Here is an 18,886-nt window from a genome sequence, read left to right as displayed (position 1 = left end):
TGTTTCAGAAAATTTTTCCATCAAATGATGATAATAATAATAGTTAATACATATTGTGCCCTTCATTTGCATCAGGCATGGCACCACAGACTTCCAAGGATGAACTTATCTAATCCTCATAATAATCCTGTGATTGTGTTTAGTCACTCAGTCGCATCCAACTCTTTGTGGCTGCATAGCCCGCCAGGCTCCTCTGTCCATGGGGCTTCTCCAGGCAAGAATACTGGAGTGGGTTGCCATGGCTTCCTCCAGGGGATCTTCCCAACCCAGGGATCAAACCCAGGTCTCCTACATTACAGGCGTATACTTTTACTATCTGAGCCACCAGGGAAGCCCAAGAATACTGGATTGGGTAGTCTATCCCTTCTCCAGGGGATCTTTCCAACCCAGGAATTGAATTGGGGTCTTCTGCATTGCAGGTGGATTCTTTACCAGCTGAGTTACTAGGCAAAGCAGGTTCAAGGTCATTCTGGAGGACACTGGGAAGAATGGTTTCTGGGATACAGGAAAATTCTCTTGTTCCTCAATGTCTTGTTTATTGAAGTCTGATTCTCCTTCATTGAAAGACAGCATAGAAAGAAAGCTTAATATTTATACACACATTGAAAGGTACGGCGTTGACTTAACACCTCACTACATGTATCAGGAGTGCAGTCTCAAGAGTAGGTTCCGATGCGGGGGACAGGTGACACGTTCAGGGGCTAGGTTATGCTTCAAGAAAAGGGGGATCACAAAGGGAGAGAAGAAAGTAAGACACAAATGAGGACATGCTGATTTCCCTCCACTCCAAATCTTTCCAGGGAAGGCCTTTTCCTATTACATTCTTACCCAGTAATTCATCCTTTCCCCAGAGTTCTTGAAAGCAGCAGCTACTGAGAAAGTAGCCCATCTGAAAGTATATTTCCTGCTGTTTATCTGTTTCTAGAACTGGCTGAAGTTTACTTTTTGGTACTCCAGAGACCTAGCTTCTTCTTGCCTTCTTCCAGTGTGGTCTATTTAATCTCCTGTCGTGTGGGAAATTATGTTCAAAATCTCCGTGACCCTCTGTCCATAGTAAGTTATGCATGTAGTGACAAGTACATGCCACAAGGCCTTGAGATTATATCTGCAATGTGTTGCTGCCGACTGTTGATCAAGACAGGCTGGAAGAAAAACATTATTTTCAGGTGTGAAAAACCGTCACCTTTATCAAATAATTTTTCTTGCATTTTTCCCAAGACATTGTAGCCTATTTAAACTTGGGAGGTTAAGTTTGTAGCATTCATTATGACTGAAAATTTAGTTCGCACAATCAGGATGCTCTCTTTATTAGTGTTACCGCTAAACAATATTAAAATAAACACAATGTGGCTGGCCTTTTGTAAGCTACATGGGATGTTTACGTCCTTGCCTGGTTTCTTAATTGCATTTACTCATCTTTCCAAATGCCAGCGCCACGGCCACCCACAATATTTGCTATTTGGGGGTATGTGGTTTACATTTTATACTGTCCGATGATGGCTCTTGATGGAGGGCCTCCTATCTGAGTGGTTTGTAGTGTGTTGTGGTTTGAATTGGGCTTCCCTGGTGGCTCAGAGGTTAAAGCCTCTGCCTGCAATGTGGGAGACCTGGGTTCGATCCCTGGGTCGGGAAGATCCCCTGGAGAAGGAAATGGCAACCCACTCCAGTATTCTTGCCTGGAGAATCCCATGGACAGAAGAGCCTGGTGGGCTACAATCCACGGAGTCGCAAAGAGTCGGACACGACTGAGCGGTTTGAATTCTTGGCAGGCAGACTGTCATCAAGCCCAGTTCTTGTCTCTGCATTCTACCTTTAGAAATGGAGGATGAGGGCTCTTTAAAAATGCAATTAAGAATCTCAGGACAGTAGAGGAGAGAGACTGTGGAAACACCAAAGTACACCTCTCAGCTTTTTAAAATCTTGTGGAGGATCATGAAGATAATTACAGGTGAAATGTTCAAACAAAGAAGCCAACTGTGAGATTAAAGACCCTATGCCTGGTTATTTAAAAACAATGAAAAAGGTAAACTTCCTCTTTCACTTTGTTTCAAAACAATTGGAAGAGTTGAGTTGTTTAGATCCAGTTTCAGAAGAACTGCCAAATACTGATCGACATTCTCAGTATCTTTAAGCTTTTTTTTTTTAATGTAAAAGCAGTGTTGCAGGCAGATTTGAGTGCAGGAAAATTCTACATAATCCGATTTCTCTAATACCAATTTTTGCACCTTTATCATCTTTTCCCTATATAGATCAATGTTTTCTTTCATAGTTAACATCATAAAATATATTCTAGTCCCTGAACTTTTATCTTTTAACATTGTATGGGATACATTGTTCCATGTAGCCACGTGTATCAAAATTGGTTACATGCATACATACCTCACTTATTTTTTTACTGTTAAATAATAACTTTAGAATGAATTTTTCATAGGTAAGGTTGTTTCAAACTGTATTAATGTTTTAATGATCCTTAATAACTCTTAATAATCCTTAATACTGTTTTCCAAGGAGGTATAGGAATTGTACATGTCATGCCAACAGTATGAAAGTAGTAATTTAATTTCAATGTAACAGCGGATGCTACCAGTGTCATGATATTTTCTACTGTAATGGAGACCCTGAAAAACTTAAATACAAACCCAGTTGATTATCGAGTCAACACCTTGGCATCTATGTTCTTGGGAAGACATGAGCTAAGTAGGAAGAATCAGCTAAAATGACCACTGGACAGTTTGTGCTCACTGGACCCACCGGGTGAGAGGCTTTTCAGAATGGTTCATCATCTCTTCTGGCGAGGGGCCAACCATACCAGCACTACTTCAGGCCTCAGGCCGAGAAGACAGGTACAGCCTTGTCGGTGTCAAGGAAGAACATGGGTAGCAGGAGACCTAAGAGTGAATGAAAATTGAATTATCTGTACTTCTAGGACTTGTCTATTGAGAAACAGCAGCGCTGGCAACCATTTACTACCAACAAGAGGCAGTTCCTAGAGAAGAATATAAAATATGCTCTGCTCAACCCCACAGAACTCAGAGTGTCTCACAATGGCCAATTTATTATTTTTACCCTGTCCAGTGACATGGAAGGATGCATCAGGGAGCTGCTAGCCTCTGCGATGAATAACTTAAGTCAGGCCGCAACATGTGAAATAATTCAGCTGACGAGGATTTATAACACTAGCTAGATTTTTCGCTTTCTTTGGGGTTCATGAAGCATGGTGTTGCGAGATACCACAGGAGTCCCGTGCTGAAGCTACATGTCTATTTCTCTTCTTTATTTTTATTTTTTGGTATTTTCATATTATTTTACTGCTTGGTTCAGGTGTCTTTCTAAGCAGGGTCCAGTCTCCTAGGGGACTCGTCTCTTCTGACTTTGAAAATTAGAACCACAGACAGATCAGACTTCTAAATACTCTGTTTTTATACTCCCTTCTTCACATATCTAGTCCCAGATGGTTTTGACTGCCTGCTGCTGTGTGGACTGTGTTGGGCTGCAATTTATTTTGTTCAATTATTTACATGCACTTGGCCAAATAAGAGGGTGGCAATGTAACACAGGCATACAATTTCAGCCCATCTCATTCCCAGGTCCTATGTCAGTTTGCAGGATGGCTGGTTAGATTTGCAAAGGAAATTCCATCCTCTGTCGGTGGAAAAAACGGCTTTCAGGAGCTACGTGTGGCAGGACTCTTCTCTTTGCAGGTGAGGTCTAGGCAGATTTCATGGTATTGAAGAGAGCCTGAATCTTTTTGCTCCAGGAGACCCAGAGGACTAGACACTGGGTGATCACACATCCTAACCTCTGTACAACTACATGGATGTTAGAGCTGGAAGAGATTTCAGAAAAACAGCTGGTCACACTCTCTACCTTCTTCTGATCCTCATTGTTCACAGGGCCAGTTATTTGCAACATTGCTTTGTGTGTGTGTTGTCCTTTGGAAACCATGTTAAAAGCTGTTCTTTCCTAAGTTACCCTGTGGACCTTCCAATTCCTATTTTAAATGGGAAATTTTAACAAGATCCTTCAAACGGTTAAGAAGGAGAAAAACATTTGTGCAAGTGGAATTTGGAGAGGAGCTATGGTTTTTCTTTGTTGACAAATCCCCTTTTGACCTCTTAACATCGCTGAATCAAGTCCCAGTGTCTTAAGAGGTTATTGCCTGACCACAGGTTAAATATTTTAATATTCACTGATTGGAGGAAAGTATCATGGGTAACTAAAGCCAGATATCCTTGAATGCTGAGGGCATTAGTGGCTCCATAAAATGTAAATGCATCCTTAATTATCTCAAGTCACTGCACGCCCAAGTAGTTCTTTTACAAGAAAAACACAGCTTACTGATAATGAGCACGAAAATTACTAAGAGATTGGTGGGGTAAATCTCTTAAACCTCTTCTCTTGTTTTTTTTTCTTCTCCAAATTTTGATGTGACTTTGCTCATTTGCATGTGCATCCTTTTCTAGATGGTACAGATAAATACAGAGCCTCAAAGGATTTAGGGGGTTGGGATTACAGCAGTTTCTGCCTTGGGGGCTAGCTCTAAAGATGATTATTATCATCATCATGACTTGGATCCATGAAGCTTTGGGGGGGTCTTAAGAAACGCAAGTTATATCCCGTAGTTGCAGTGATTTTATTTTTAAATTTATATATTATCTGTTATTTTAGGGCCATGGTGTCCCCAGGAGACAGATATTTTACTGCCATTTTTTCAGTGGGAACACAGGAGAACAAATGACTTCTCTTTGGCCATTCAATTTATAAATGGGAATTGGGGGCTGAACCTCAGGTCTTCCGGCCTTCAGCCCTGGGCTCTCTCTCTTTCAAAAAGCACCCTCATTTCTTCAAGTCCAGTAAGGGAAGTGATGGGGATGGCAGAAGGGGCCCTAACGGAGGTCCTGTCCATGTTCCATACGCTGAGGAGGGGTTCCATACACTGAGGGGTCAAGGATCCTCACTGGCATCTGGGGATGTGCCTAGAAGTAAATGTGTTCATTGTGAGGGCAAAGGCTGGACACCACAACTCAATATCAGGCAGAAGAGCAATGTTTCTGACCATCAACAGTGAGGTCTGTTCTCACTTGTCAAATATCCAAGACAGCTCTACCTGTTATAGAAACCATGGTGGCAGAAAGAGACAAGCAGCAGAAGATGCAGAAAAACAGGGTTTATTCAGCACCAGTGTGGGCTCAGTGGAGTCACCTCCAGAGGCTGATCACCCAGCCTTTGTTCTGGGTATCTTTTATACAGGACAGACTTCTGGGTCTTCAGAACTTTCCCGCTAAAGCAGCTCAGATCCCCCCTCCCCAGACAGCTTGCTGCTGCTACTGCTAAGTCACTTCGGTCGTGTCCGACTCTGTGTGACCCCATAGACGGCAGCCCACCAGGCTCCCCCGTCCCTGGGATTCTCCAGGCAAGAACACCGGAGTGGGTTGCCATTTCCTTCTCCAATGCATGAAAGTGAAAAGTGAAAGTGAAGTCGGTCAGTCGTGCCCGACCCTCAGCGACCCCATGGACTGCAGCCTACCAGGCTCCTCCATCCATGGGATTTTCCAGGCAAGAGTACTGGAGTGGGGTGCCATTGCCTTCTCCGCCCAGACAGCTTAGGTTCCCACCAATGCAATGAGCAAGTAAGATTACAGACGTGGAGGTGGTGGGTGGTGATCAAAAGCAAGATAAGAGGCAGAAGGCAGAAAGTTGTTATTCTAGATGGGGGTTGGTGTTCTAGCTGGGGGTTTCCACCTCATACCAACACACTAACCCTGACTGGCTGAGACTTCAGCATCACCTACCTACTTCTTGAGCATCGTAACTGGGGTGACTGCTAGGCTCTTTGCATAAAAGCTGCTATGCAAAATTACACTCCCAGACTTTGCCTGACTTTCAGAATAAAGTTAAGATCTTTAAAAGTTAAGTCTCTGAAATCTGGGGCAGTCCTGCCATGCCCGAGATCTGGAAAGGCAGAAGAGACAATCACGTGGGGTCAAGCCCCTCTGTGACTCCACCCTCACCACACACTATGTTGGGCCCTTCTTACTCGCCCTTTGCCTCATCTCTGGCTGCCCCTAACCTAACATGTGCTCCCTCCCACTTGCCCTGAGAGGTGAACCAGTTCCACCATGGCAGGCTGATAAAGCACTGGCTTTATAGGCTTGGGAATCTATGCAATCAAAGCACCCCGAATTTAGAAAAGTTCCACCCTTGATTTAATGCTCTGTTGCTATTTTCTTGAAATTCTTAATAAATTTTGGACATGGAGCCCCACGTTTTCATTTTGCAAAGGGCCCCGGTTATCACAGAGGTCAATCCTGCCAACACCATCAGGTTTCCTGACATCCTGAGTCCCAGAGCTGGGAGGAAGCTTAGAAGCCATTGTCTAGTTCCATCCTTGCAGCTGACCGAGAGAGGGAGGGAGAGCCACCACTGGGGTGACTGGCCTGAGGTCACCCAGGAAGCCAGAGGCAGAGACATAGCTGGGACCATCACTGCTAGCTGAGTGCTCATTCTCTTGTACCGTGATCCTAAAGCCACCTCCCAAGCACAGAAGCAGGTCTTTGTCAGGGTTGGGCATGACAGCTGTGGTGTCTCTCAGACACCTTTTCCCCTCCTTAGCTTGGGCCACAGAAACAGGGACAGTGACAACAACCTTCTTTCTGCCCTACCAATCAGTACTCCTACATTGCCTACATAAAGCACTTCTTAAAAGCTTGAAGAAAACAACAGATAATGGAGAGCTCTGGCCTAAGACAAGAGTTTCAACCACAGCATCAAAACAAAATTTTGTTTCAGTCAAAAAAAAAGAGATGCCCCAAGGAGACAATGATTAGTACGAATTAAATTAGCTGTGCTTGTGAATGATTCGTACCCACACTTGGATAATCATACCTGTCAGCGTAATTGACTTTCAGAGAATCTCATCTCGCTGGGATGATGATGTACTTTCTCGAGTAAGAACTGTGCCTGCTACTGAGTATACCCTTGGGAGGGTATCCCGCATGTGATGTCATCTGCTGTGGGAAGAAGAGCGGTTGAGAACCGAGGGAATGCTAGGCATTTACTCCTCTCCATTCTCCAAGATTTATGCTAAACCAGATCAGGAGAAAGGCACCTATTAATGTTTCATCTCTGAAGTTGGATTGCCTACACAAAATTGAAGGCGTACCTCATTTTATTGTGCTTGGGTTTACTGTGTTTTTTACAGATTGAAGGTTTATGGCAACCCTGTATTAAGCAAGTCTACCAATATCATTTTTCCAACAGCATTTGCTCACTTTGTGTCTCTGTGTCATGTTTTGATAATTCTTGCAAAATTTCAAACCCTCTGCCAATAAAGAGATTATGATTCCCTGAAGGCTCAGATGATGGTTAGTGTTTTTTTTAAGCAATAAATTATTTTTAAAGTCTTTATTGAATTAGTTACAATATTGTTTCTGTTTTATGTTTTGGTTTTTTGGCAGTGAGGCATGTGGAATCTTAGCTGTCCAATCAAGGATCAAACCCACACCCCATGCATTAGAAAGGGAAGATGTTTAACAACTGGACCGCTGGGGAACTCCCCTAAAGTATTTTTAAATTAAGGTATATACAGTTTTTTTTAGACAAGTCCATTGCACACTTAACAGACCTACCAGGGGTCCCACCCACCTGGGCCATGGAAGGTAATCAAAGCTTCATCTGCCACTCCTCATGGTTCCCCATTGCTTGCATTACCACCTGAACCATCCCCTCTTTCCCCTCAGTCCATGGAAAAATTGTCTTCCATGAAACTGGTCCCTGCTGCCAAAAAGACTGGGGACCTCTGGACTACACTATGTAAGGAAAGTGTTAGTCACTCAGTCATGTCCAACTTTGTAACCCCATGGGCTATAGCCCACCAGGCTCCTTTGTCCATGGAATTCTCCAGACAAGAATACTAGAGTGGGTAGCCATTTCCTCCTCCGGGAAATGATCCCAACCCAGGGGTCAAACCTGGGTCTCCTGCATTGCAGGCAGATTCTTTACCATCTGAGCCACCAGGGAAGCCCACACTATAGTATAACTATAACTTTTAAATGTGCTGGGAAACCAAAAAATTCATGTGACTCACATTATTGCAATATTCGCTTTATTGCAGTGATCTGGAACTGAACATACCTGCAACATGCCTGATGTATACCTGTTTAATTTTACAGTATTCCAGGTTACTTACTGAGAGCTGATTCAACACACCTACAGCACTACTGAGACATCTTTGCACACTGCATGGCATTGCTTTCAAAAACATTAAGTACGTTCAAGGTCCTTCATATTAAGATCCACTCAAACTTGAGACCTATGGTAAAGTTTCTTTCTTCTGGTGAAGTGGCAAACATAGGGGACTGCTTAATCCATTGCATTTCCTTCACTGATTGCTTTGGTTGCTAGGAAGCAAGGATGCTCAGAACTAGGTTCTTTTGTTTTCAACTGCTCACTCCTTTATATTTTAATAAATGTTTTCCTTCTTGGCTTTTTGTTTTAATAAATTTAAAAGCTACAGAGACATGCAAAGAAGAATATAATAAGCACTTATATTCCCAATTCTTACAATTAACCGCTGTTAATATTTTCTGGTGGGTTTCCCTGGTGGCTCAGCAGTAAAGAATCTGCCTGCCAATGCAGGAGATGTGGGTTCGATTCCTGGGTTGGGAAGATTCCCTGGAGAAGGAAATGGCAACTCACTTTAGTATTCTTGCCTGGGAAATTCAATGGACAGAGGGAGCCTGGCAGGCAACAGTCCATGGGGTTGCAAAAAGAGTCAGACAGGACTTAGTGACTAAACAACAACAACAAACAACAATATTTTCTTGTATTTATTTTCAGTAATTATTTTAAAGGACATTACCACTTAGCTAATGTCCCATTCTGTTGTATCATAAAGTATACTATACAAAGCTAATATCCCACCACCTTTGGCCCACTCTCCTTCAGTGTCTCACAGCAAATCACTGAAATAAATCTGTTGTACATTTTGGAGTCCATTTTCTATACTTTTGTGCACAAGTATGTGCATTTGTGGCTTCCCAGGTGGCACTAGTGGTAAAGAACCTGCCTGCCAATGGAGATAGACATAAACAGATGCGAGTTCAATCCCTGAGTTGGGAAGATCCCCTGGAGGAGGACATGACAATCCACTCCAGTATTCTTGCCTAGAGAATCCCATGGACAGAGAAGCCTGCTGCTGCTGCTAAGTCACTTCAGTTGTGTCCAACTCTGTGTGACCCCATAGACGGCAGCCCACCAGGCTCCCCCATCCCTGGGATTCTCCAGGCAAGAACACTGGAGTGGGTTGCCATTTCCTTCTCCAATGCATGAAAGTGAAAAGTGAAAGTGAAGTTGCTCAGTCGTGTCCAACCCTCAGCGACCCCATGGACTGCAGCCTACGAGGCTCCTGCATCTATGGGATTTTCCAGGCAAGAGTACTGGAGTGGGGTGCCATTGCCTTCTCCGACAGAGAAGTCTGGAGGGCTGCAAAGGGTTGGACACAACTGAAGCATCTTAGCAGCAGCAGCATGTGCATTTATAAAAAATATTTTTATGTGGTTTAAACATTTACACAAATAGTATGCTATACATGGAGTTATGCTTTTTGCATTTAATATTGTCTGAGATCTGATCATGATGCATATAGATTTAGCTCATTCCTTCAACTGTTGTAATCTATCATATGAATATGCCATATTTTATTTATTCCTTTACTCAATAAGGAACTTTTGGGTTATTTCTGACATTTTCCTGTTTCAAACAATGATATTATGAACACCCTTTAATATGTTCTTTGCTACACACATACAAGGATTTCTCCAGGGTGTGGATGTGTACACATATATAAATGTACCTGTATAAGAATTTTTTCCAGAGTATAGAGTGATGAGCAAACCAACAAGCAAAGGGGTTTCTGAGTTACTGTCTCTCCTTAAGATGCCATCATATTGCCAATGCCATCACCATTATCAATGCCATCACCATTACCAATGCCATCAATATTGTCAATGCCACCACCATTATCAATTCCATTACCATTGTCAGTTCTATAACAGCCATGTTTCCTTTGAAACTTAAAAACCACAATAGAAGACTAAGGCCTGTTGTGCTATGTGCTTAGATGCTCAGTCATGCCTGCCTCTTTGAGACCCCGTGGACTGTAGCCTGCCGAGCTCCTCTGTCCATAAGATTCTCCCAGTAAGAATACTGGAGTAGGATGCCATTTCCTCCTCCAGTGGGTCTTCCTGATCCAGGGGTTGAACCTACATCTCTTATGTCTCCTACATTGGCAGGCATATTCTTTACCACTAGTGCCACCTGGGAAGCCATGGATGCCTAGCTAATGTTCCATGGGTACAAGGTAAGATAAATGGAATGGTGTCCAAAATAAGCGTACATATGCCACACTATAAATTGCTGTCACCAAGTTAGAAAGTCTGAGAGAAGAAGCCAGACAACTCTCCTTTTAGGAATTTTTAGGTGCTTCTTCTTTGAAACACCAAGTATTTCTCAGGACTCTACCGCCATGTGAATGCTATTACCCAAATTTTTTCCTAACCATAGCTCAGTTTTTAAGCTATTTTTGAAAGTGACTGTTGCTATATAAAACCATAGTTATAGGAAAATGCAATCTGTTGATCTCTTCATGGTAGAGTCTATATATCATTTACACTTCACTTCTCTGTGGGTGGAAAAGCTTTTTTCATGGTTTATTTAGCAGGAAGTCATTTTGATCAGCAAGATGAGTAATACTTTACAGCTGTTTGCAATTACTGCCTCTGCTCTGCCAGGAGTTTTAACTATTATACAAACTGAAACACCAAATGAGTTGAGGCAAGATGGGAAGAAGAGAAATGCATATTTCATAGGTTCATTCATGTCATGAGAAATTACCCATCACTTGTTTTTTCATTGTAGGTTTCCAAATTCAGAGTCACATTTAAAGGTAATTTTTAATCACATTTATAATTCTGAAGGTTTTTTTTTTTTTTAAATCAATAAAGTACAATCCATAACACTAGGTTTCCTAGACTATTGGGAAGTTGCCATAGCTTAAATTCTCCATATGTTTAGTTTAGCAGGAAAGCTAGTTTAGCAGGAAACAAAACAAAACAGTCTTTCACTTGCATATCTACCTCTTTGAAACACTCATTGGGAAAATATAATAACTGAAACATTTCAATTACCAAGTGAATAAAGTGACAAAGACTCTCCCCTTCTTACCTAACATAAAACTGATATAACAAATTTACATCATGGGGAATTTAGGAGCTCTTTGTAAATCGTTAATTAGATTGATGAGTAGCCAGTTTATGGAGCATGAGAGCTAGGAGCTAGAGTAGCCAATTTGTGCAGCATGAGAGCTGGGAGCTAGAGCAAGGGTACCCAAGCTTTAGGATCTTATACCTGATGATCTGAGGTGGAGCTGATGTCATAATAATAGAAATAAAGTGTACAATAAATGTAATGTGCTTGACTCATCCTGAAACCATCTCCCTCATCCCCCTACTCCTGGTCCATGGAAAAATTCACTTCAAATCCTGACTGTCACTGTCTATTTGTGTGACTTTGGGCAAGTTTCTTAATGTGCAAAGTGTGCATAATAATAATATAATCTATTTCATGGAGTTATTGTGAGAATTAAAAGGAGACTGTCCTGGCTTCCCTAGTGGCTCAGTGGTAAAGAATTCACCTGCCAGTGCAAGAGACATGGGTTTGATCCCTGGTCAGGGAAGACCCCACAAGTTGTGTGGCAACTAAGCCTGTGTGCCACAACTATTGAGTCTGTGCTCTAGAGCTGGGAGTCACAATTACTGAAGCCCATGCCCTAAAGGCTATGCTGTACGACAAGAGAAGCCACCGTAGTGAGAAGCCTGCGCAACACAATTAGAGAGTAGCCCCTGCTCTCCAAAACTAGAGAAAAGCCCACATAGCAACCAAAACCCAGCATAGCCAAAGCAAATAAATAAAATTTTTTTAAAAAGGAGATGATCGATACAGTGTTTGGTGCAGGGAAGTTCTCCATCAGTGGTAACAAAGATCTTTCTAGAAATGATTCTTCATGGTTTTAGAGACCATGTTCCTTATTTGCCTCCCTACTGGTCTAACTTGCTAACCTGGACACATACACAAAAGTTGTCTTAACTAACCACCCTCTTTCCCAAACACAGAAATAGATACATAAATTCAGATGAGGGAAAGAGCCCAGGGGAAATGTCTTGGCATTACTGGGATTGTTCTGATTGTCTTTGATTGGGTCACGTGCCTATCCTGAACCAAAGGGTTCCCACTCTCTGATTGGCAAGATCTGGGTCCCATGCCCACCTCTGGGGACAGAGGAAGAATCAGCTTACTTAACTGGTTCACTTGGGCTGAACTCAGGTGGATCTCTAGCAAACTCTGGGTGCTGTTTCCAGGAAAAAAAGGAATAGAATAGAATGACCAAAAAGATCAAATCACCACTCCAGGCATTTTTCTTCCCTGGGCAATTGACCAGAGGGTACATGGGATAAACTGATCTAGATTATAATGATTTATCGAAAAATGCCATGCCTATTCAAATTGCCTTATTCAAGTTGACAATAATTTATAAAACTTGAGTATATTCAAAAGTCAGCACTGTAGTGAAAGGGTAGTGCAATGTATTATTAATACATATAAATAATTAATAACTAATCTTAGGGATACCCTGCTCTTCGCTTAGCATAAGATCTTAGATGAGAGATGAGCAATTGATCAAAAGTTCAGAGGGTCACAGGCATTCTTGTGATGCAGCAAGCTCTGGAGAACTGCTGTGAATATCCCAGGAATTTTCTGTGGGTATCAATAAAGCAAGATTTTGGTTCCCAAACGCTGACCAGAGTTCTAGTTTGGCGAACTTTGTATTTTCTATTCATATTTAGCTTCCAGTATTTTCAAATGGAGGTTAATGCAAGCGGATGACCCTAAAAATAAGAATGGGAAAGATAATTTTCTTACCACATGCCTTGTGACACATATGTAATACGAACACAGGGATGACAATGCCAATAATGTAAGGTTCTCTTAATTTACAGGATTAGAGGAAGAACATGTAAAGAGATCAGGATCTCATGACATATTTAACTTGCTCTGACATAGGTATCACAGGGAACTCAGAATTCAGACCTGACTGACCTGAGCACCTGCCACCTGCTGAGCCCTGTGCCATTTCTTTCCCAAGCATGGTATCATCTCATCCTTGCTAGCGTTCTGGGAGATGGCGGGGCAATCGTCTCCTTCTTCTAAAAATGAGGACACTGAGGTCAGAAAGATCAAGACCACAGAACTTCTTAGTGTTGGGAAATGGACCCACGTCTTCCAACTCCAACTCTTCCCACTAGATCCCTCTCTTTCCAAGACAAACTGTACTTTAAATCCAGCTTGATTTTTTTCCCAATTATTATAGACAACGAGGTGTTGTGTTTTTTTTTTAATTTTTGAAAAATACAAGCATGGCTTTACTTAAGTGGAGTGAAAATGCCAAGCAGACACCTTTCTCCTTCCCAGGAAGGCAGGCCACAAAGGCAGAGCGACTTCAGAATTTGGTAAACGGCAACTTCTCCAAAGTTGGTGCTTGTGACCAATGTTTGCGACTAGAAACTAAGTATTTTGACTACTGCTCCACGTTTCAGGAGAGTAAATTAGGAGTTAAGCTAGAAAGAACTGGTAAACAGCTTGGGCACAGGACTTGGACAATCACGCCAAGCAGAAGGAAGAGCGGTGAAGACTGGGACGAGGTGTGGAGCACTTGAGAGGAGGTCAGCCGCCCAGGACTCAGGGTGGGAGGAAGGGTGACAAGGGCCAGGCCACATTCATCTGTGTTAATAAACAAACTTCAACTGAATACATTTTAAAAGCATTGTTGGCTTGAACCAGACAGCATCCAATCCAGCAGACAGATAACTCTGAGGAGTTATCTGTAATTCCTCAGATAACTCTGAGGAGCTGTACAAAATGAAAGACAGACAGAAGGGAGCAGGAACCAGAAAGTTATTCTAGGAAAAAAAGTGGATTGACTAATGCAAGGTTCCTTTGGAGGACACCAGGGTTCTAGCAGGCAGATTACCTAACTAGTGCTGATCAGGCAATTCCTGATGGTTTAAGATTTCAATTCTAGGGGAGCCAAAACTATAATTCAGTCTAGGGTGGTGATATGGAGCTCAATTTTGGGCTTGTTGTCTTGCTTCTAACACCTAAGAAATTAGAATTCTTATTGCAATTTTTCTCTTAATTTGATCTCTCTCCGAAAGACCGTGATCAACTGGTTTGCAAAATGAGAACTTTGTGTCACCCAACTGAATTTTCCTGGGGAAGAGATTTTCCAGATTTCTAAAATAGGGGAGTTCGCTCATAAAATAACTGGTCTCCCCTCTACTGTCAGCATCCCTGACACAGAAACACACAAGGGATAACAACATCTAGAATTTTCTGTGCAAGCTGTTTATAGAACAAGGCCATGGAGGTTGTAGGTGGCCTGTTATTCACCTGGGAGGACACCCCAATTCATTCATTCACTCATTCTGCAGGGCTGCCTGGCTCTGCTCGAGCTGCCAGGTGGGGCTGTCATAGCCCCTCCCCCCGATGTCGAGCTGCTTTATAATCACCAAGCAGTGGCACCTCACACTGTCCCATTAGAGAGGCGTGTTCAGCCTGCTTGTTGGGCATGTTGATGCAAGCTTGGAAAGGAAAACATAATTCACTTTTGCCAGTGACAGAAATGTTAACACTTACTTGAAATAGCTGATAATCTGACACAGGAGAGTTAAAGGATTACTGTATTTCATTTGGCTAATAAGAAAAGCTGTTTAAAAGCTACATTAAAAAGACTTAATGTATGGTGACTGAGCATTGCTTTAATGTATTCTGTGTTATCAACTATTAGAATGCTTTCCTTTTCTTATGTTATCATAGATTTCTGCCCTGTTTCTCTGGGAAGAGATAAGAAGAAGCAACATCCATTCACAGAGATTGTCCAAAGACACATTCATTCAGTAAACATTTCTTGAGCACCTACTGTGTTCCCAGTACCATGTGATAGTGGGGAATCAAGGACAAAAAAGATGTGGTCTGTGACCTCTACACAGCGGCATGTTTTTGGAAAGGATTGATTGGAGAAGGCTATAGACAAAGGACAAAGGAAAAATGTTCGAGCTTTAGTTGATATCTGAAATATTCTTATTCAACTCTCATTTAATAGATGAGGAAACCAAGGTCTAGAAAGCTACTTGCTGAGAGGATATATGCTAATTAGTGGGAAATCGGACTCCAGGCTCCCAATCTCATGCTTCTCTCACTTTGATGCTAGCGCACTATTTCCTGCAGTCCCATCCTTCCTGTGGTAAGGATGAGTGCTCCACCCTTACAATCTCCCTCATGATGGCATATTTGTTACTCCCCAAGAACTCTACCTTCATCAAGGGGAGCAAACTTGATAGTGATTTCCATGGGCTGCAACCAGTGATCAGACATGCCTGGTGGACCATATTGAGGGAGTTATTATATAGGACTGAACTTTGTAACCATACAGTGCAGTTTAGACTCGAGGGTCCTACTGACCAGATCAGCACACACTCTCAGGGGAAAAGAGGAAGAAAAGAGCCGCCCTCCTCAGTGGTTCTGGATAGCTATGATTTCCAGGCTCCTCTGCCTTCCTTCACTCCCCTCCCCCAACATCTTTCAGTCTGTGGCCCACTTTCTTCGGAGGCCAGCTCTTGGTATCTCTGTGAGACACAAAAATGCTGACGTCTGGAAAGTGTACACACCGGGTAGGAAGGCTTCTGAAGAAGTGCGGCCCTTTAACTTCTGTAACATCACGGTGAACTGGAGAGTGGCGAGACCAGCACCTTCTCATTTTTCTGGTGGGACCATCAGAATAGGTGCAAATAAGGCATAGCTTTAGCCAGAGGTAAGAATTATGATGAAACCCAGGCAGTTGGACTCCCAAGCTGTCCTTTCTCACTGGATTCTCATCCCAGATCCCATACTCTGTATGGTTGCTGATTGACCATGAGTGACAAAATCACTCTTGCAGAAGGAGTTCAGACATACTAATAAGACTTCTTCCCTGTCATTGACAGGAAACTCAACTTTGTTAATTTAGACCTAACAGGGAAAATCCCATTGAATTAGAGGACACTAAAACATAAAGCATAGCTATATTTCAAGGAAGAACAATGAAGTCCAGTAGAGTAGAGACCATGCCTATTTTGTTCATTACCATATTCCCAGCCACTAGCACATTCCTCATACATAATGAGTGCTGAATATTGTCAAATGCATGGAACAGTGAGTCAATGAAAAGTAATGACAACTATTTCTACTCTCAGATGTATATAGTCAGGGCTGGATACATAAACTCTGGGACTAGGGCAAAATTAAAACAAGAGGCCACTGTTAAAACAGCAGGAAAAATGCTGTTAGAAATTTAAAATATAAAGTTTTTTTTTCTCTTGTGCAGTCTTTTCCAGTATGTCATAATGCTTAAAAAAAATTTTTTTTTTTAAATTTTTGGCCATGCTGGGTCTTTGCTGCCATGCATGATCTTTCTCTAGTTGTGGTGAGTGGGGGATATGCTCTAGTTGTGGTGTGTGAGCTTCTCCTTGTGTTGTCTTCTCTTGTTTTGGAGTACCAATTCTAGCGCCTTTGGGCTCCAGTAATTGTGGCTCACAGCCTCTAGAGTACTGACTCTAGTTGTGGCACATTGGCTTGGTTTCCTGGTGGCATGTGGAATCTTCCCAGACCAGGGATCAGACCTGTGACCTCTGCTTTGGCAGGTGGATTCTTAACCACTGGACCACCAGGAAAGTCCATATGCTTTTTATTTGGTATTTAATGTCATTCTGAGAAAATAAAAAAATTAAAATTATTAGCACAAATCTGTTAATGATTATATTGTTCAATGCCCACTTTAAATGCAAATATAAGTGCCTTTACCATGTTTGCAGAATCACCTAGATTACTCAAATTGTATTTCATAGTTTGTACATGTTTATGTATTTTTGTTCTTACTGGAAGAGTGGAAACCCTGCACAAGATTAACTTTTTTTTTCACTTCTTGATATGTGTACATTTCACTAATACTTTCTATCTACAGCTTACTGATAAGCAAGAAAGAACTGAAAGCAAAAGGAATTATGGCTTGCCATCTTTTCCTTTCATTCTATGTCATCATTTTCAGCAGAAGTGATTGGGGAGTAAGAAAAGATATAATAGGGTTTCTGGGTCATTTGTATTTTTCAGAATGCCATTACCTTCTTTCTGAACGTGAAACAAGTTTGGGTTCCACTCAATCAGAGCTAGAACACACTTCTCATGTGCTTGCTTTGAATCTCACTGAACTCCCACACATCATGGGTACCCCAGAATTCTGTGCTCATGGGGCATCATGTGTGCCACATGCAAATAGAGTGGTGTAGAAAGGAGAACAAACTCTTTCATTCATGCTTATGCTCCATTGTTTCATCAGACTTGACTTCCAAAACACAAGATCAAAGATAAAATTATCCAGAATTTCAATATAGTGACAGTAGAGGATTAAGCCATGCACAGTGTAACTGCATAGGATCACATGCTTCCGAAGCCAGCTCTGCAAGCTGATGGCCAGGGGCACCAGGTAGAGTTCTAATCCACTCATCCTAATATTCAGCAGAGGCCCATTGGACATTAGCAACAGCCTTTGCCAAAGACTCTAAGAATAATATAGCTTAAGCAACAATGTTTGTACAATATACATTTATTTACTGCCAGTGATGGAACAGAATTGGGCCTTCTCCTGGCTTATTTGTATAAAGTTTTTAATATAACTTTATTTTCTTCATTGTTTGGTTAGTACAAAACTAAGTTCCAAACAACTTGCATAGTTATTATAAATTCCAGATGAGTTGAGTCTGGCTAAATGACATTTTTCTACTTAAGCTGAATCATCTCAACTGTGGGCCTTCAGATTTGAAAAGTTAATGTGGTGATAGGATTTACTTTTGAGGAAAGGAAGGTCTTAATGGAGAATATAAAATTAAGACAAAGGTCAGAAATATTTGTGTAAAAGCTCTTAACTTGGCATTAAAAAAAAAAAAAACTGCCATAAACACCAAACATAGTCCATCATTTAACCTCCCCCACCACCCCCAAATTAGTAATGATGTGTGGTACATTTATTTTGCCTTTCGACATTTTGCTTGTCTTTTCATGATCTGTCTTACCCAATATTTCGATAGGAGGACTGTCGATTTGCTCTGCTTCCTCAAAGGTAACATGCATGCTAACAAGCATTTTTAAGTATTCTCATCCTCCAGCCAAACGTTCACACTTTTCTCATTTTGCGGCTGGGAGTTCTCTTTTCTGATGTCAGCTCCAGTCTGTGCAGTCGAGTCAGAGTAACTGCCGGAGATGGAAAAGGCACCCGAGAGCCTCAACTGTGCTCTGGCAGGGAGAGGTAGTCAGCATTCGTCTCTCCCCGCCGGGCTTCGGGGTTAGATTGCTCAGGTCTGCACGTGTTAACTTCGCTCCTGGCTTCTTGCAGCCGGTTGCTCCGCCCACCTCCTCAGAGACAGGTAGAGTTCTGAGGCGGGAGCCATTTATCTTTCCCAAGGCTGCAGTGCAAAATCGTGTCCTTCTTCTTTGCCATCTGTTTTAACTCCCTTTTCCATTCCCAAGTCGGACACGACTGAGCAACTTCATTTCACTGCATTTCCGAACCCCGGTTCTCTCTTTTTAAAATTACTCCCAACAGGACTGGCCTCCATTCATATGTACTGGAACCAAGCTGCTAAAAAGGTGTAGAGGCGTACATTTGTGTACCACTGAATTTTTCTTAAGGGAAATTTGTGATTACTAGGAATAACTGTATTCTCCTCCTTTGTTTGGAAGG

At 42.1% G+C, this 18,886-nt stretch overlaps 1 long non-coding RNA gene across 2 annotated transcripts; it reads right to left on the bottom strand.

Annotated features, from left to right (window-relative positions):
- Nucleotides 1-771: 771 nt before the first annotated feature.
- Nucleotides 772-18,472, bottom strand: LOC112445879 (uncharacterized). Of its 2 annotated transcripts, XR_009494098.1 has the most exons (4): nt 18,219-18,472; nt 6,886-7,010; nt 2,752-2,888; nt 772-1,142 (listed from the first exon to the last, which is right to left on the bottom strand). It is a non-coding gene; the product is annotated as an uncharacterized lncRNA (long non-coding RNA). The 2 variants fall into 2 exon arrangements; XR_003033885.2 differs by lacking the exon at nt 772-1,142 and having other exon boundaries at nt 2,454-2,888; nt 18,219-18,458.
- Between the last annotated feature and the right edge of the window lie 414 nt (nt 18,473-18,886).

This window comes from Bos taurus, chromosome 3 (assembly GCF_002263795.3).
Source record: "Bos taurus isolate L1 Dominette 01449 registration number 42190680 breed Hereford chromosome 3, ARS-UCD2.0, whole genome shotgun sequence".
NCBI lineage: Eukaryota > Metazoa > Chordata > Mammalia > Artiodactyla > Bovidae > Bos > Bos taurus.
This window is presented reverse-complemented; position numbering and strand designations above follow the sequence as displayed.